Below are 21,056 nucleotides of genomic sequence, written 5' to 3'. Positions count from 1 at the left end.
CCACGACGGTTGATGAACCAAGCGCCGGTTGTGTACCGGCCATGAAAACCGCAACCCTGTTCGGCGGCTCACAGGGGTCCGGAATAGTGTCACCATCGGAATAGCCCCCAAGCCGGCCATCTTCAAGTTGATACAGTGAGTTGGTCTCACCTGTGGACGACTCGCCATCAGAATAGATGGTCGTCTCACCGCCAGATACAAATCCATCCTCAATTTCTGCCCCATGGATAAAACCAACAAAGGCACGTTTCCCGACGGGCTAAACCCGGGCGGGTCGTGCACGCTGAGCCGTCTCGATGAGGTCGGTGCAGATGTCCGTCTCAGGGCCCGGTTCGCTGATCTTGCCGATGAAAATGTGGATTCCACCAAAGTGGACCCGGTACCCGTACTCAATTGAGCCGGCCTCGAGGGCCCAGCCCGCATCATCAATGTAGAGCTTGCCGCGACAACTCTTGGTCATCCGGCCCACAGTGTATCCCTTGATCCCTTCAAAGCTGCCCTTCATGAAATCAAAACCACTGTGCGCTGGCCCCACGGTGGGTGCCAACTGTCATGGAATTGTCATGGCAGATGTCCTAGCGAAAGGACTTAGTTGTGGAGCCATCGCAACTAGGTTAGCTTAAAGGGGTTAAACGGGACGAAGGACACATGAGTTTATACCGGTTCGGCCCCTTGCGATGAAGGTAAAAGCCTAATCCAGTTGAGGTGGTATTGCTTGTGTTTCGATTACCAGGGAGCGAATACGCTTGACCTAGCTTTCAATCAGGGTCATCCCTTTATATACACAGGTTGACGCCCAGTGGCTCACAGAATCCCGGCCGGTTTATACACAACGTATCCGGCTCGATGACTAATTACTCATGCCTTATACTACAAGTCATACATATATGGCGGTTTACACCTCCGGGCCTTAAGTCGCCTTTGAGTTTTGGGCCTTTAGTGAGCCTGCTTCGTGAATCGCCATCTTCATGGGCTTTGTCATAACAAGCCACCAGCGATATAACCCGGCCCCTCCTGGGCGGGTCATACCCAATAGTTATATCCCCAATAGAGAAGGTAATCAACTTAATTAGCAAAATATTCACTCATCAATCCGTCTGTCGCTGTTAATCAACCAGCGGAAATCGTCATGGAATCATTTGTGTTCTAGCTGATTCATGGGTGTTCATTCATGTGTTTAAAGTGTGAGCACAAGTCGGCCAACTGTGGTCGTGGCCAGTCGAAAACGAAGTTCTATCTCACCATTCCAGATGACTTCAGGGAGCGCCCGGTATGTTCAATCTCAACCTACCACGGTCGGCATGGACTAAATTTGTGAACATGTACCATCTGTTGCTACATTATCTATATATTTGCATCAAATCTTTGTTACATTATCTATTTTTAATTCTATATTTTTCTACTTTGCTTTCATCTATATATTGATCGGTTCTATTAGTTACTCCCATATTTGCATCTTGCTCTGTTATTTCAATATATCTAATTTACAATCTTAATTTTCATTTCAAGCAGTAAATCCCTTGCTTTGCAAGAACAAGAGTAGAAGGAAATCTTGGGATTTACTTTGCTGATGACTCCCAGGATGTCATATTGACAATGCAGCATGGATTTACAATGGTGTTTAGCGTAAAACTTGATAAAGATGGTCACTCCTATTTTAATGCGGACCTTTGGAGAAAAATGTCTAAGTGTTATGAATTGAAAGATGGCAATAAAATTCTAGTGCATGCACCACAGCCTGGTCTAATTAAAATGGATGTTTACTTCCCCAACGTCATTAGCCGATCAAAGTTTGATCGAGGTTAGTATCCTTTCAACTTTCTCCATGCTGTCATATTACTATTTAAGCAACCAATTGATCACTATTTAAGCAACCAATTGTGATATCATATTCTGACTCCGTTCCTTGGCAATAAAAAATTCTATTTACCAATTTATGCGCACTATATATTCTTCTGCCATGTTCTGAATAAATAATACATTTCCACCTTTTAAGTAGGATATGTTGGATGCATAGTGAACGATCCGTATGTTACTAAGCGTACCAAATTTCACAGGAAGGACTTGAAGCATGTCATAAACTTTGTTGGTAATCTGACAGAGATAGCATAGCATATGAACGCTGGATTTTGGATGGGTTTAATTAGACCTATGGTGCACACAATGAACAAGACCAATTGTGTGCACAAAATGCCGGTAAAAAGTCTTATTTTATTGTTGATGCTCATAAACTATATGTATCTTCAACAATATGTTACAATTGTTTTTATTCTACATGTCAACAGAAATTGCCCCTTGTAGCAGTTCATGGATCAATTTCCTGGCGTGGTCGAATTACACTTGTGCCTGCTAACAACGCCAAAGTGATTGCAAGGTACTGCATTTCCCGCAGAAATGGAACCATTCAAATTAACAAGTTCTCGCTTCTCGTGGCAATGCATCCGTATTGGAAAATTGGAGACACTGTTCTACTCTTGCTCTACCAAGGCACAGGAGGGCTCTTCCTTTTCATTGACGAGTGCCAAGTCGTCGTGATCAAGCTGCTTCCAGTGGATACTTGTGGTTGTTGGCCCTCAGCCTCTTAAATTGTGCTAGTTGTTACTATATATGTTAAGTATGTATATATGGACCATATGGTTGTTGGCCCTTAGCCTCTTAAACTGTGATAGTTGTACTATGTTAAGTATGCAGATATGGACCATATGGTTGTCAAAACCGTGTTACGAAGATCCTCCTTTTGTTGAATAGTGTAACCACTATATATATGTTACTCAAATGTTGTACCCAAGTTCATAAATTTTCATGGAAAGTATTATTATCGTACACAGTTCATTGAGTTTAAGCGTATGCCCGATGTCCAAAAGGCATTTGCATATTAACTGTCCATATTGCAAATTCACACACATGTTAACATAAGGAAATGTATGTGTAACATAATAATCATCGCACACGAGTACTCGCAGACGCATCGTGTGTGATACTCCAAGCCACCACAAGCAACTAGTTTGCATTTTTCAAAGTTTTGTGTACACACAGAATCGCACACGAAGTAACTGTATTGACCGTCTGTGTTGTAATTTCTCATCGCAAACAATTCATCCAAGTCGGTTGTTTTCCACATATCACACACATCTTGTTTACACGACTCCTTTGTGTTCTTTTGGCTCATCGCAAACAGTTCATCCATTTGAACTGTATGTCGCATATCACACACATCTTGTTAAGTTGAACCGTTTTTGTTGTGTTCACTAATCAAAAACAGTTCGTCCGAGTGAACCGTATGCCGTATATCACACACACATTGATATGGCTGCCCATTTCTGTTGTTCTACCTCATTGCAAACAGTTTGAATGGATTAACCGTGTGTCCTGCATCGCACACACATTGATATGGCTGCCAGTTTCTGTTGTTCTACCTTATCGCAAACAGTTTGAATGGATTAACCGTGTGCCCTGCATCGCACACACAACTAAAATCTGAACCGTGTTTGATGTCTCCACCATCGCAAATGTTTCGCACCTTTTTTGATGGTTTTTTACACCACTGTTTGCGATTATTGCATCACACACAGTTTCGGCAAAGGGTCTCTGATCGTAGTGTCGCGTTAGCAACATCATGCAGTAGTGTGATCATTTAGATGACTAGAGAGATGTCTATCTAAGTGGGAGTTCTTAAGTAATATGATTAATTGAACTTTAATTTATCATGAACTTAGTACCTGATAGTTTTTGCATGTCTATGTTGTTCTAGATCAATGGCCCGTGCTACCGTTCCTTTGAATTTTAATGAGTTCGTAGAGTAAGCTAAGTTGAAAGATTATGGTAGCAACTACACGGACTGGGTCCGTAACTTGAGGATTATCCTCATTGCTGCACAGAAGAATTACATCCTGGAAGCACCGCTAGGTGCAAGACCCGCTGCAGGAGCAACTCCGGACGTTATGAACGTCTGGCAAAGCAAAGCTGATGACTACTCGATAGTTCAGTGTGTCATCCTTTACGGCTTACAATCGGGACTTCAAAGACATTTTGAATTTCATGGAGCATATGAGATGTTCCAGGAGTTGAAGTTAATATTTCAAGCAAATGCCCGAATTGAGAGAAATGAAGTCTCCAATAAGTTCTATAGCTGCAAAATGGAGGAGAATAGTTCTGTCAGTGAACATATACTCAGAATGTCTCGGTACCACAACCACTTGACTCAACTGGGAGTTAATCTTCCTGTTGATAGTGTCATTGACAGAGTTCTTCAATCATTGCCACCAAGCTATAAAAGCTTCACGATGAACTATAATATGCAAGGGATGGATAAGACCATTCCCGAGCTCTTCGCGATGTTAAAGGCTGCGGAGTTAGGAATCAAGAAGGAGCATCAAGTGTTGATGGTTAAAAAGACTGTCAAATGTGGGGTTCCGGCATTTCCGTAAGGTTCGAACACTGGGGTGTGCGCAAAGTCTTTCCTTCCCACCAATCTATGCCCTAGCTCGCTAAGATCTCGCGGACGAACTCAACGAACTCGCAACACAGAAATACACAAGGTTTATACTGGTCCGGGCCACCGTTGTGGTGTAATACCCTACTCCAGTGTCGTGGTGGTGGATTGCCTCTAGGGCAGATGATGAACCATACAAGGGAAGAACCGCCGCCTGAGGTTGAGGTGTTCTTGTGAGTAGGCTCTCGATCGGGTTGGATCAAGCTAAGATGAGATGAGAGGAGATGAGATGTGATCAGCTCAGCCCAGCCCAGCTCAGCTCAGCTCTCTCTTCCTCTCTCTTCTCTTCTCTCTGTGGTGGCTAGCTCTACTTATATAGGCCATGGTCCTCTTCCCAAATATCGAGCGGGAAGGGAGCCAACAAAGGCGGGCAAATTTGAAGGGGGACATCTAGTACAAGCTATCCTGACAAAAGTGGTCTTCGCCTGCGAAATGCTCTGGTGGTGACGCCGTCTTGGGCTCCACGATGACCTCCGTCTTGCCGTCCTCCTGGTCTTGGTCTCGTTGCACCAATATAGCAACCTTTGCCAGATGCCTCGGTACTCTTCGCCTGCACTGGCCTCCTTAGCACCAAAGAGTAAACAAGGACGCTGCGCACGCTGGCGCCCACCTGGCGTCGTGCGTCATGGCTCACAACACGAGGGCCTCGTGAGGTTTGCCCTACATTGACATCTCCGCTCCTTGTGAGCCTGCTTGGCTAGGCTACTCCAGAGGAGGTGTTGCGTCGTCCGCCTCGCGAGGCTTGGACCCTCGCGAGGGTCTTGGATGCTTTGTTGGTGAAGATTGGTTGTACGGCCTACTGGCTTAGCCACGCCGTGGGCCGCGGCAGGCAAGTCTAGGGACCCCCGTTCCCAGAACCCAACAGTAGTCCCTGGGCCCAAGGTGCGCTCGGGCTTGGCTTCGCAGCGAAGCCAAGGGTCAAGTTCGGAGCACCGCGGGGTCCCCCAAAGCTTGTGGCCTTGGTTGATGCGTGGCAGTTGATTGGACGTGGGCGTCTCCGCTTCCCCATGCTACCTCGGCAACTGCTTGACCTGACTAAAGGCTAGCGCAGGCAGCACTTGCCTTTGTTGCTTCTTCCTTGCCTCGCTCCAGATCCCCTTTCTCGCTCTTCGCCGCCGCTACCTCCAGATCTGCCCCAGCCTTGCTCTGCAACTGCCGCTCATGGCGCCGTGCAAGGTCAAGACTTCCTCAGCACCGGCTTGGTACGAGCCCGCTCTTGAGGCGCCCACCGTCACGGAGAAGAGCCTCGCCTCCGTGTGCCTGCTGACAGCGGGAGAGAGCAATGAGTGGGGGAAGACAGAGCTCCGTCTTGCGTACGACGAGCCGGAGCCTGAGGGGAGCACCTTCTTCCCCTTCTTCTCGAGCAGCGTGGCTGCTGGGTTGGTTCCTCCCTTCTATGATTTCTTTTATGAAGTCCTCGACCACTACGGGCTGAAGGAGTTTGATAACCCACAAGTATAGGGGATCGCAACAGTTTTCGATAAGTAAGAGTGTCGAACCCAACGAGGAGCTAAAGGCAGAACAAATATTCCCTCAAGTTCTATCGACCATCGATACAACTCTACGCACGCTTGATGTTCGCTTTACCTAGAACAAGTATGAAACTAGAAGTACTTTGTAGGTGTTGTTGGATAGGTTTGCAAGATAATAAAGATTATGTAAATAAAAAGTAGGGGCTGTTTAGGTAAAGACACAACTAAGTTAGTTTTAGTAAAGAGCTTTTTGTTACGAGAAATTTATTTGTCCCTAGGCAATCGATAACTACACCGGTAATCATTATTGCAATTTTATATGAGGGAGAGGCATAAGCTAACATACATTCTCTACGTGGATCATATGCACTTATGATTGGAACTATTAGCAAGCATCGGCAACTACTAACATTCATTAAGGTAAAACCCAACCATAACATTAAAGTATCAAGTCCTCTTTATCCCATGCGCAACAACCCCCTTACTCGGGTTTGTGTTTCAGTCACTCACGCAACCCACTATAAGCGAATCATGAACGTATTGCAACACCCTACAGCGGGGATCCCTCATGCTTGCGCGACACGGAGAGCACCATATGACAGCACCAATAATAAAACATGCAACTCAAACCAATCATAATCATCAAATAACCCATAGGACAAAACGGATCTACTCAAACATCATAGGATAGCCATACATCATTGGGAAATAATAGTTGAACACCATGTTTAAGTAGAGATTATAGCGGGTAAGAGAGAGGTTACACCGCTGCATAGAAAGGGGAAGAGTTGGTGATGATGGCGGTGAAGTTGTTGGTGAAGATTCGGTGATGATGATGGCCACGGCAGTGTTCTGGCGCCACCAGAAGAGAAGGGGAGAGGGGGCCTCTTCATCTTCTTCTTCCTTGACCTCCTCCCTAGATGGGAGAAGGGTTTCCCCTCCGATCCTTGGCCTCCATGGCATGGGAGGGACAAGAGCCCCTCCGAGATTGGATCTGTCTCTCTGTCTCTCTCTATTTCTACGTTCTCAGATTCTACCCTTTCACCGTTTCTTATATTCCCGGAGATCCGTAACTCCGATTGGGCTGAAATTTTAACATGATCTCTATCCAGATATTAGCTTTCTTGCAGCGAAAGAAGGGCACCAAATGCCTTATGGGGTGGCCACGAGGGTCAGGGGCGCGCCTGCCCCCCTAGGGCGCGCCCCCCTGCCTCGTGGCCCCCTCGGGCATCGTCTCGCGTGGATTTTTCTTCCCAAAAATCATATATATTCCAAAAAAATCTCCGTCAGTTTTTATCCCGTTTGGACTCCATTTGATATGGATATCTACGAAACAAAAAACATGCAACAAACAGGAACTGGCACTGGGCACTGGATCAATATGTTAGTCCCAAAAATAGTATAAAAAGTTGCCAAAAGTATATGAAAGTTGTAGAATATTGGCATGGAACAATCAAAAATTATTGATACAACGGAGACGTATCAGCATCCCCAAGCTTAATTCTTGCTCGTCCTGGAGTAGGTAAATGATAAAAAAGATAATTTTTTATGTGGAATGCTACCTAGCATAATCTTTGTCGCAGCCCTAGAATTGGTTGTAACTAGTTGCACAAGCATTCATGCATCATGTATATATTTATGAAAGTTGAATTGGGGAAAGTGGAAAGCCTCAGAAATCATTTCTAAAAAAATGATCAACATTAAAAATTGCTTCAAATAAACCCAAGAAAATGTTCCTATTCATTTCTAGAAATATTAGCAAGAGGTAAAATTCAAACCAATATTTTTGGAATCACAGAAATATTTATTTGGGTCTTTGAATTAAGTCAATATTTATTTGAATTGGAGCTACTAATTCCTATAAAATATTTGGTAGCTCCAAATATTCTGAAACTTGGTGAGGGCCTCTGGTTTAAATCAGATAGTGCCCATAAAAGTTTGCAGAATTTTATAAAGTGATTTAGTATTTAAACTAAGTCAAAACATACTGCAGAATAATAGAAAACAAAATTAAAACAGAAAGCAGAGAGAGAGGGAGAAAGCAAACCTGTCGGCCCAGCTGTGGCCCAGCACTGTTGGCCCAGCCCACCTCCTTCCCTTGTCTTCTTCCAGCTGCTGCTAGGAGGACGACGGGCGTGTGCTCGCCGCGCGCGTGCCACCTCCACCCTGCCTGGCTGCCCCCTCGTCGCTTTGGCCCTCCCTCGCGACGCCATGCAGCCCCCAACCTCTCTTGCACTCTCCCTCGCCCTCATCCCCTCCTCTGTCTCTCTCTCACGCGCACGGCCGAACGCCACCATCGCCGCCGCCTGTAGTTGCCGCGGCCAGAGCCACCTCCTCGCCCTCCGCCTGAGCCCAGAGCTCCGCCACGACCTCTTCTTCGTCCCCATCCAGCTACACATCGCCAGATGCCCCGTGATGCCGCCCTGGAGCTCATCTTCAACCTCCTGCACCGAGCGTCGCCGTCGTCGATTCGCCGTCACCAGCGCGTCCCCGAGCTATTCGACGATTCCATTGGATGCGCTGTGAGCTTCCCGTCGCTTCCCCCCTAACCCCGTGGCGTTTTTCTCGTCATAGCTGCCTAGCCACCGGAGCCGAGAGCTCCATGCCGCCAGCCATGGCGCCGCCGTGGCCAGAGCCCGAACCAGCCGCCCCCGCATGCGTCATCGTTCGCCCCACCTCTGCAAGAGCCCGTAGCCACCACCAGCTCCTCCTGCCGTACACCACAACGCCATCCCGGCCAACTCCGTGCGGGCGCCGCCGCGGATGTGCTCGTCGCCGTCAGCTCTGGCGACTATGCGACCAACCAGTGGCACCGTTGGACGCGGCGCATCCCCAGGGTCCTGTAGAATCCACCCGCGCAACGAATGGTCACCGGAACAGAGATTCCGGCGTGCCTCCGCCGTCGGTTGAGGTCGCCGGCGGCCTAACCCCGGCCGGCTAACGTGTCAAATTAGGCTAAAACTAATTAGTCACTAACTACCCTCCCTAGTCACTGACATGTGGGCCCATGCCCCACTGACACTTTTAGTTAGGATTAAATTAGCACTAACAGTCTCTGTTAATTAGCCTAGTCACTGACCAGTGGGTCCCAGCAGTCAGGTTTGACTCTGGGCGACTCAGTTGACCTGCTGACATCACAGTGACGTAGTGCTGACGCCATAACTCATTTTCTGGATTAATTATAATTCAGAAAATTCCAGAAAATAGTTAAAACTTCTAAAATTCATAGTAAATCAACCATAGCTCCAAATCAAATAAATTATATATGAAAAATTATCAGAAAAATATGAAGAATCTGTTTATGCCATGATCATGCATGTTTGAACAAGTTAACCTCGCTGAATAGGACAAATGATGATTAGGGAAATTTATGAAATAACATTTGGAGTTGGAATTTGATCTTGTTTGAGTTCCACTTCAATCAAATTGGCTAGATATTGCATTAGGTCAATTCAGTACCTTAATATGTCATATCATTCATTCGCTTGTGCATTGCATTAATTGAATGTTGTTATGTTCCCTTGCCGGTAATTGTCCCCTCTCAGTAGACGTGTTTCGGCGATATGATCGATGACACCGATGAAGAGCTATACTATCTTCAGAAGTGCCAGGCAAGCAAAACCCCCTTGCTCATTCCGATACAATCCCACTCTCTCGCTCCTGCTCTCTTTTACTGCATTAGGACAACAAGGATTCATTTGTTACTTGCTGCGGTAGTTGAACCCCTTATCCTCTGCATGACCTGTCATTGCCACAGTAAATAGATGAAACCCACTAGCATGAGTAGGAGTTGTTTGAGCCCTGATATGCCTACTCATTCATGCTTGTTTGTCATGCCTGCTATTGCATAGAATTGTGTCAGGTCTGATTCATCGGGGATGAATCGGAGGTGTGTGAACATGTCCTACTGTTGAGAGCTAAGTGTGTGAACATGATTTGGTAAAGGTATCGATGAGAGGCCATGTAGGAGTACATGGTGGGTTGTTTCATTGAAGTCGTCCTTAGGAACTGAGTTCTGTGTTTGTGATCCATGAAACAACTACTACCACACATTGGGCCCTGAGATATGACCCCGCTCGACTTACTGACCCCTCTCGTCCTCTGTCCAGGAGTTGCAACTAGTTTCTAGTGTTTATAGGATATGTGTTGGCGGCCGTGCGTAGCGCTGACCCTAGGGGTGGGCTATGATGCGGTAGATACACCGTGGCACAGTGTACCGGGCGCCCGTTTGGTGTCTCGGGAACCCTGCACACATTGTTTGGGGTTGTGAGCGAAACTCCGGCTGGATCTCCTCGCGGATGGAACCCGAATAGGTGATAAACCTAGACTAGAGACTTGTGCGGTTAGTCAGGTCGTGGTCTACACCCACGACGGCTTTCGCTTGAAGTCTCCCGAGCACATGTCGTGTGCAGACGCTAAGTGTTGGAAACATGTGTGACGAAGTACACCCCTGCAGGGTATGAAACTATTCGAATAGCCGCGTCTGCGGTAAAGGACTTCTGGGTTGCCTATAACAGTTCATAGACAAGTGAAAGTGGATACTCTAAAACTCGCAAGGTAAGTGTGAGTGCTATGGATGGCCTTCTCGTAGGGAGATGGGAGCGGATCCATAGTGGTTTATTGAATGGTGAATATGTGGAATCGTGTGCGCCACCTCAAAAGAGTTGCTTGCAGTCGTAGTTCAGGTTAGCCACTAAGTCAAAGCTGGCTTGCTGCAGTTAAACTCCACCACACCCCCTTGTTGATATCGATGCATATGTAGCTAGTTCTGATGTAAGTCTTGCTGAGTACTTTTGAACTCATGTTTGCTTAATTTATGTTTTGCAGAGAGACTTCAGTCTCGCTAGTAGTATCGTGTGGACTTCGATGTTTAGCTTGATACCTCAGCTACGATCTTGTGCCCTCGGCAGGATCTGGTAGATAGTCAGGCTTCTCAGCCTTTTTCATTTGTAGATGTCTGTACTCAAACATGTTAAGCTTCCGCATGTGCTTTGATTTGTTTGCTATGATTGTTGGGTCATGAGACCCATGTTTGTAATATCTCACTCCTCAGAGCCTAATGAATAAATACTTGAGTCGTAGAGTTATGTTGTGATGCGATGTTGTATTTACACATATCGAGCATATTGTGTGTATGATTGAAATGCTTGGTATGTGTGGGATCCGACAATCTAGTTGTTTATCCTTGGCAGCCTCTCTTATGGGGAAATGTAGTCTAGTGATTCCATGAGCCATAGTAGTCCGCTACAGCCCGGTTCACCATAGTCCTTCTAGCCCAGCACTACTGCTCAGGGCACTTGACTAGCCGGCATGTGTTTCACTTTGTCCCTGTGTCTGTCCCTTCAGGGAAATGTCACACGGTCACATCCGGAGTCCTGCCTAGCCTGCTACAGCCCGGGTTCCCGGAGTCCTGTTAGCCCAGTGCTACAACCCGGATTCACACGCTGCTGACCGACATGCTCGATGTGATTCATGTATGCATGTCCCCATAGGTTAGTGCCGCTTTGGGTTCACGACTAGCCATGTCGGCCCGGGTTCTCTGTCATATGGATGCTAGCGACACTGTCATATACGTGAGCCAAAAGGCGCAAACGGTTCCGGGCCATGGTAAGGCGACACCCGTGGGAATACCGTGCGTGAGGCCGCAAAGTGATATGAGGTGTTACCGGCTAGATCGATGTGACTTGGAATCGGGGTCCTGACAATCTTGATCACATATCTAATCATGGCATGAATATTAAGACATGGGTGATTCAAAGCAATAGTCTATCATTTGACATAAAAACAATAATACTTCAAGACTACTAATAAAGCAATCATGTGTTTTCAAAATAACATGGCCAAAGTAAGTTATCCCTACAAAATCATATAGAATGGCTATGCTCCATCTTCACCACACAAAATATTCACATCATGCACAACCCCGATGACAAGCCAAGCAATTGTTTCATACTTTTGACGTTCTCAAACCTTTTCAACTTTCACGCAATACATGAGTGTGAGCCATGGACAAAGCACTATAGGTTAAATAGAATGGTGGTTGTGGAGAAGACAAAAAGGAGAAGATAGTCTCACATCAACTAGGCATATCAACGGGTTATGGAGATGCCCATCAATAGATATCAATGTGAGTGAGTAGGGATTGCCATGCAACGGATGCACTAGAGCTATAAGTGTATGAAAGCTCAAACTGAAACTAAGTGGGTGTGCATCCAACTTGCTTGCTCATGAAGACCTCGGGCGTTTGAGGAAGCCCATCATCGGAATATACAAGCTAAGTTCTATAATGAAAATTCCCACTAGTATATGAAAGTGATAACTCAAGAGACTCTCTATATGAAGAACATGGTGCTAATTTGAAGCACAAGTGTGGTAAAAGGATAGTAACATTGCCCCTTCTCTCTTTTTCTCTCATTTTTTTGGGCCTTCTCTCTCTCTTTTTTTTCTTTTGTTTATCCGGAGTTTCATCCCGACATGTGTGGGAATCATAGTCTCCATCATCCTTTCCTCACTGGGGCAATGCTCTAAATGATGGTCATCACACTTTTATTTACTTACAACTCGATACTAGAACAAAGATATGACTCTATATGAATGCCTCCGGTGGTGTACCGGGATGTGCAATGATCTAGCGTAGCAATGACATCAGAAAACGGACAAGCCATGAAAACATCATGCTAACTATCTTACGATCATGCAAATCAGTATGACAATGAATGCTCAAGTCATATATACAATGATGATGATAGAAGTTGCATGGCAATATATCTCGGAATGGCTATGGAGATGCCATGATTGGTAGGTATGGTGGCTGTTTTGAGGAAGGTATGTGGTGGGTTTAAGGTACCGGTGAAAGTTGCGCGGTACTAGAGAGGCTAGCAATGGTGGAAGGGTGAGAGTGCGTATAATCCATGGACTCAACATTAGTCATAAAGAACTCACATACTTATTGCAAAAATCTATTAGTCATCAAAACAAAGTACTATGTACATGCTCCTAGGGGGGATAGATTGGTAGGAAAAGACCATCGCTCGTCCCCGACCGCCACTCATAAGGAAGACAATCAATCAATAAATAAATCATGCTCCGAGTTCGTTACGTAACGGTTCACCATGCATGCATGTTACGGGAATCACAAACCTCAACACAAGTATTTCTACAATCCACAACTACCCACTAGCATGACTCTAATATCACCATCTTTATATCGCAAAACTATTGCAAGGAATCAAACATATCATATTCAGTGATCTACAAGTTTTATGTAGGATTTTATGACTAACCATGTGAATGACCGGTTCCTGTCATCTCTGTAGATAGATATAAGTGAAGAAAGAGAGTTTAATTCTTTCTACAAAATATATGACCACGCTCTAACAAGTATAAGTGAAGCAAAAGAGCATTCTACAAATGGCGGTTTTCTATGTAAAGAGAAACAGGCAATCCAAACTTCAAATGATATAAGTGAAGCACATGAAGCATTCTATAAAGTCATACTCAAAAGATATAAGTGAAGTGCAAAGAGTATTCTATAAATCAACCAAGGACTATCTCATACCAGCATGGTGCATAAAATAAAAATGAAAACTAGATGCAAAAGACGCTCCAAGATTTGCACATATCGCATGAACGAAAGGAATCCGAAAACATACCAATATTTGTTAAAGAAAGAGGGGATGCCTTCCGGGGCATCCCCAAGCTTAGACGCTTGAGTCTCCTTGAATATTTACTTGGGGTGCCTCGGGCATCCCCAAGCTTAATCTCTTGCCTCTCTTCCTTCTTCTCACATCGAGACCTTCTCGATCATCGAACACTTCATCCACACAAAACTTCAACAGAAAACTCGGTAAGATCCGTTAGTATAATAAAGCAAATCACTACTCTAAGTACTGTTGCAAACCAATTCATATTTTGTTTTTGCATTGTGTCTACTGTAATATAACTTTTCCATGGCTTAATCCACTGATATAAATCGTTAGTTTCATCAAAACAAGCAAACTATGCATCAAAAACAGAATCTGTATAAAACAGAACAGTCTGTAATAATCTGAACATTCACCATACTTCTGATACTTGAACAATTCTGCAAAAATTAGGAAAAATAAACAATTTGTATAGAAAGATAGTTCAAAAAGATTCAGAATCATTTGATCTTCCAGTTAAAAATGTAAAATCGTGCACTACAGCCAAAGTTTCTGTCCTGCACCATACAAACTATCAAGCAAATGTAAACATCCTAAAGGCAAACCTTGGCACATTATTTTTATAATACAATGGAATTGTACAAGGGGATAATTATTTTTGTTGAAAAGTTTTTGTAATCAAGATTCACAAAGTTTCAGTGAGCATGAACAAAGTTCAAGGAGCTCTCCCACTTCAACAATGCTTGTCTTTCTCACTTTCGCTTTTCTTTTTGAAAAAAATTTGGGTTCCCCTCTTTATTTTTGTTGTTTTTAAACTATACTAACACAAATGGCCGTGCGTTGCAATGGGTACAAAATAAATAAACTTATTCTTAGAAATTTTAAATAAAAACTCAAACAACTTTGAAAGTAGCAAAAATATTATTTGAAGTGTTGAAAAGTGCATTTTCTATGCCATGTTGAAGGACCAATCTCATAATTCACACAGAAATATTTTCTAATAATTAGTTCATAGTAAAACACATGAAAATCTGTCAATTTTGAACATAAAACAAAAAGGCAGTGTGGGTGCAAAGTTGAATGTCGAGCATCACCATAATATTCTGAAGTTGTTGATGCAACATTATGTATCCGGATTTCGCTGAGGAAGACTATCACTATGGCTGCCATCATATTCCTTTGTTTATATAGGAGGCAAGGATAAGAGCAGTAGTATGATGAGAGAGAGGAAAGAAAAGGCTTCCATGAAAACGTAATATAATTCAGATTCACAAAAAAGCAACATAATATCAGTACATCAGATCATAGTTTGTGAAAGCACAATCTTTATTTTCTTGGTGCATCTGATCTGCATTCTATAGATCTCAATTACAATTCATGGATAAGAGCAAATTAACTTTCCCGCAGAAAAAAGAGATTAAATTAACCTAACTGTTTTGTGACATATCTGGCCATCAACACAGGTTCCATGATCCACAACTTATGTCTAGAGATGTGCATTAGTTATTTCAGTTTAGAAAAAAAAGGTTGTATATTGTGAAGAATCAAACTACAGTATTACTTTGTTATTGTTACCTTAATGATGAAGAGTCTGTATCACAATGGAACACCCACCAGCACAGAAAGGACATCCATGCACTAAGTGACCACGGGACGACAAGAATCATTCCATTTTTCAGTGTATATATATATATATATCAGGCTATACTTTTAGTAAAATTGCACTCCCTCTGTTTCCTTGACATTTTGGTGGTTCAAATTAGACTACCAAAACGTCATATATTGAATGGAGGGAGTACTTCTGAAATTATGTATAGAAAACTTGCGCCCTTGTTAACATGTTTGTTACCACAAATTATTTTACAAAGTAAGATTATACAAACAACAATATATGTCCCAGCCTTTTCTCAACGCACAACAGAGTAGAGGCCATGTACACATTGTTAACGAATGAGAATATCAGTCTTATGTATGGCTGGATGGATTTTACCTGCAAAATTTCTCTACAAATAAACATATCTTCTTTGCTGAATGTAGCTTCACCAATCAAACCTGAAGAATCCCAGAAAAAATCAATCATAGACTTCACATGGAATCAAACTTCATATGCAGATGAATTGTTGCCTAAAACTGCTAGAAAAAACATGTTCAACTGAATTGTTTTCGGCACTGGATCAACTCATAATCTTACTTATATATTAAAATGTATGATGTTTTAAACCAACATAATTTTGTAGAGCAGGTAAAAAAGAATGTACAGGGACTGCCAGTAGCATAATTGATGGTTACATGAAACATCCATATGAAAGATAACCTCCATTGATTGAAAATTTCGAGTTCCACTCCTTTGCTTCAATAGAAACGGCCACTTAGTCATAGATCAGTAGAAGGCAAAAAAATGGATACACATCTATATGGGCCTACTCCTATCATAGTTTATACATAGCAACAAATTGAGATTACATATGGCTACATAATAAGATTCCTTTGCATCATCGTGTTCTTACATTGAAATATGGTAGCAGCAAATTGAAAGATTCTAATGTGTTAGTTTTGGCACAACAGGCTTCGGCCTCCTTGACATCCAACTGCCTATCTGCAAGAAATTTTTTAATCATCTCGGGTACACATCATGCACATAGTTATCGTGATTACAGCATTGTAGGCAACAAAAAGGAATCCATATGTAATCTGAATCTTCTCTGAACTTTTTAGGTTTGACCGTCCAAGACCTCGGTCACACAAAATTTGGCAGCTCAAACTTTTACCCTTACCAGTCTTCCATCATCCATGGAAAATCCACCACATACTTGGCTTCACATCGAGATGGTTCACCATGTTCATCTCACACGACTTGTCACACTGCATATCCACGAACCAATCCAGTTAATGTTTGACTACTGAAAAAAATTCAGAGTAAATTGATAGATGCATGAATAAATCAATCGATGCGTTGCAATGGGAGAAAAAAACATCACAAACACGCCACCAGGCTCTAGCACCTTCGCCTACGACATGGCAATCAAGCATACTTTGCGCCCATACAACGGGCCCCACGATGATCTTGCACCCTTGTGGCTCAACCGGCGACGTCGGCGGCAGGTCAAGGCAGCTGCAGAGCAGGCGCGACAGATATGTCACGAGCTGCTCAACCACCTTTCCTCAAAATACAACACAACAACAAAGGGAACTTGGCTAGAGATTGCACTTGAACACTTAGGTGCAAGCCTGCAATAGAGATGATTAAAACTTTCAAGAATACAAATTTGGCTATCCGTTACAGTGGGAGATGCAGTGTATATGATGGCGAAAATGGGCAAGGAAAAAAATTATCAGTATGTTCCAAAATTATAAGGGAATTTGAAGAAAAAAAAATACTTTCATTACAAAACAAAATTTAGTAAGATACAAAACATTAATTTTATTCAGAATGTACAAGATTAATTTGAGTAGATTTAAACACAAATCTTGCACAGAATATTCAAATTCAAAGGATACAAAAAGTAAATAGACAAAATCTACCCAGAAGTGTTGCCACATGTGTCTACTGCCACTGTTGGAAATGCTCCATGTATCGTCAATGTTAGTGGGAATAGCTAGTAGTAAATAAGGAAACTGTAATTTGAACAGCAGCATGTCCCAGAACCACACCTCAAGCAACATCTCGTACCCAGTATAGCTTCTCATCCTCTCCAATATAGTGATCCTAACCTCATTATCACTAATCTATCCATCACAGTGAACTGACATAAGTTTTAGAATGCCAAAAAAAGGAGATTGTAGCATTTGGTTTCGCCAGCGTAGGGAGGAGCTCGGACAGAAAAAGGAGTCGGTGGAGATAGCTTAGCCTTGCATGCAAGAGCGTCGAGCTCGAGTTTGGTGGGAGGCGGCATAGCTCGGACATATGTCTGCATGAGTAAAAAGGTGTAAAAACTTCTCATATTTGCAGTTATCCATGAGAACAAAATTTTGCTAACTCACGAAACTCATAGTCAGAACCTTACAGGCATTATTCTCTTGTCTTTTCAGCTTGCTACATAGCCATAGTCAGAGTTCGAAAATTGATGAACCGTTATATGCTTGGACACAATTTTTTGAGATAGATTATTGCTTGCTTCATGGACTCATGCAATCTTAGTATCATTAGCGATCTGGAGAGAGAAAAGCAACATTAGCAATGAAATGGTCACATGAGACTGCATTAAGTTGCCGAATAGCAGAGCACACTTAGCCTTGGTTTATAACATATATATGGCCCATAACTGAGTGCTAAACTGCTAGGACTATGCACATATTCATTTATTAGTTGCTTAATTTGACAAGAAAGTAGAGATGACAGTAAGTAGAAAAAACTAAAATATGTGGTAACTGAAAGAGACCTATTTCATGGCCTGCATTAAGAGAGGATGAAAAATGCATATGCATATCAATCCAGCAAAGCTTCCGCCCAAGCAGTGGAACCTCTAGATGTCTGCTTTGGTGGAATGGAAGTTGCTCGCTCACCTGAAGGCTCCTGGAAGGGGTCGGCTGGAATGGGAGCTGCCGGAACTGGAGCTCGGCTGGTCAGAAACACAAGGGGCCAACACGGTCTATGTCAAGGGCTGACGCGTCGCTCCCACGGTCGATGTTAAGGTCGCGGTTGTGGTCACAATTGACGACGCTAGCTTCAACATCTCGCCCTCATCGTAATCCTGGTCGTCCCCTGTTCAGCCATTCCCAATGCTTGTCACCAAAAAGAAAGCCACCATTTACCCTTAGTTAACAGTGTCGAGCTAAATGGGATTTAACATAAAAGTATAACAATGTCGTACCTCAGAATCAGTGACCAAAGACCGTAAGCTGGATGGAGATGGAGTAGCACCAATACCCAAAAATCTACAAATCCGCTGCTTTGATCTGAAGGTATTTTCTAATTTTTAGAAGTGGAAATCACATGGAAAGTCACCTGAAAAGGAGCGGCATATGAACTTATAGCAAAAGCTGAAGGCCTGGCAATTCTGGGCAGCATTTATGGTGCTGTTGGAACAACATGTGAGTGCAAGCATGATACTGAAGGTGCTATGCCATTGCATCTATTTAATAAAATGTGCAAAGCTAATAACCTTGAAAGATCCGCTTGTTGAGTTCATCCTCTACATATTTATACACGCAATTTATTCAGGTAAAAATCCATCTTCTTTAACACTGAAAGAATCATAAAAATTGATTGACTTAAATGCAATATCACAATAAAATGGTTCTGATGAGAAAGAGGAAAGGTGGATCACTTTGGTTACCTGACGAAGACGGATGATGAACCCTGCATCGGCGCGTTGACCACACTACAAGAAATATGTTAATCCATGACGGATTTCTGTTGACGGTTTCAGAAACTGTCATCGATGGCCCGGTATAGCCCGCCAAGCCTGCTAAAGCCCGCCTAGCCACTCCCGTATAAAACCTAACCCTAAGACTTTGTTCCTCGGCCCGTGGCCACACCCTTCTCCCAATTCCCCATCGTCTCCCACGCATCGCCGCCAACCACCTGTTTGCCTCCGTCCTCTCACAGCTCGCCGCCGGCCTTCCCCCTTCCCTCCTCCTGCCTCGCAACTCTGGCAGCTGCCAGATCTGCCGGATCCCCCACCCAACCATCCCTCCAGGAACCCATATGTCTCTCTCTCTCTCGTGCGACCACTCGCGCCGCGACCAACGGCCACCGATTCCGGCGAAGTCTGCCACCACGTACCAGACTCACGACCTGGTCTCCGACCTCTCCGTCCTCCTGACCGGCTGGATCCACCGATCCCGGTCTCCGGTGCTCGCCCGCGGCCCCTATCCCATGGCTAGGGTTTTGGCTGCGGCATCACGTCCATCGACGACATGTGTCTGGTGGCTCCTCTCCGTCGCACACCGCAACCCCCTCGCGCCCTCTTTACCTCCTGGATGGTGCCCCTTAGCTCGGTACGCTCGCGCGTGTTGTGCTCAACGACAGAGACCCCAGCCTCCTCTTCCGCGTCTCTGGCGCGGCCGTGCATCCTGCAACGACCTCCTCTGCCGCGCGACGGTGGTGGCTGACCTGCACTGCGACAGTTGCATCATCTACAAGCCTCTTTGGTGAGCTGCGTCCCTCCTCTGTTCAGAGCCCATGACTGGGCCATACTCTGTTACATGTAGATTACTACTTGTATGCGCCTGAATAATGGGCTAAATTGTATAGTAGGAATTCTAGTTTTTCTTGTAGGACTCGTTGCACCTTTAATTGGTTCTATTATGTGTTGGATAGTGTGGGAAACCTGTTAATCCGATGGCCTGTATGCTGGTTCGTAGGTGCTTTTTGCATAACCATTTTGGTGGATGCACTATTTCGGTGTTGTTTCATAGGTGCTTTTTGCATAATCAGTTGAGTGGATGTTCTATTTTCTAATATCATCATTCAGGTATAGCTGATGTTGCTAAAGTTAATGGTTTGCATACTGTTTTTTATAGTGCACAACGAGCTTTGTGCATGATTTGCTGTCCATTATGTATTCAATAACAACTCTTGGAAAACCGATACCATTAGAAGCTAGCCACTTGAGAAGGTTTGCTAATTTTTTCACAAATTCTGAATTAGTTATAACTTAACAATGACGTTGTGGCAGAATTTTAAAATAAGGCTCTGTAGTATCCACAATAGAATGTGTTTGGTGCAACGTACTACATGTGCAAAGAGCAAAGCATACTGATCCTTATGATACTGTTAGATGCATGCATTCATGTGCACCGATTTTAATATATGAAAGTAAAATAAGATAAATGGAATGGATTGTAGTAAAAATATATGCATCTTACACCCAATTCAGTGCAAAGGATGAGCTGGCCTGGTCTCCTTAGCTAGTGTAACGCCCCGAGACCGATGTGCCAGGTGTCGTCCAGTTATTCGCTGTTGTTGCCTTGTCATTGCTTGCGTGTCATGCATTGCATATCATGTCATCATGCGCATTTCTTTTGCATACGTGTTCGTCTCATGCATCCGAGCTTTTTTCCCGTTGTCCGTTTTGCATTCCGGCGCTTCGTTCTCCTCCGGTGGTTATTTCTACCTTTCTTTTGTGTGTGGGGATTAAACATTTCCGGATTGGACCGAGACTTGCCAAGCGGCCTTGTTTACTACCGGTAGACCGCCTGTCAAGTTTCGTATCATTTGGACTTCGTTTGATACTCCAACAGTTAACCGAGGGACCGAGAAGGCCTCGTGTGTGTTGCAGCCCAACACCTCTCCAATTTGGCCCAAAACCCACCTAACTCTGCTCCATCATCTCGGTCGTTCGATCACGATCGCGTGGCCGAAAACCGCACCTCATTTGGACTCTCCTAGCTCCCTCTACCTATAAATATGTGATCCCCTCCGAAATTCCGCGCAGATCAAACCCTAGCCCCGCTCCTCACGCCGCTGGACAAGACATCCCACCACCGGCCGGACATGTCCACCAC

This window comes from Triticum aestivum, chromosome 6A (assembly GCF_018294505.1).
Source record: "Triticum aestivum cultivar Chinese Spring chromosome 6A, IWGSC CS RefSeq v2.1, whole genome shotgun sequence".
Lineage (NCBI taxonomy): Eukaryota > Viridiplantae > Streptophyta > Magnoliopsida > Poales > Poaceae > Triticum > Triticum aestivum.
This window is presented reverse-complemented; position numbering follows the sequence as displayed.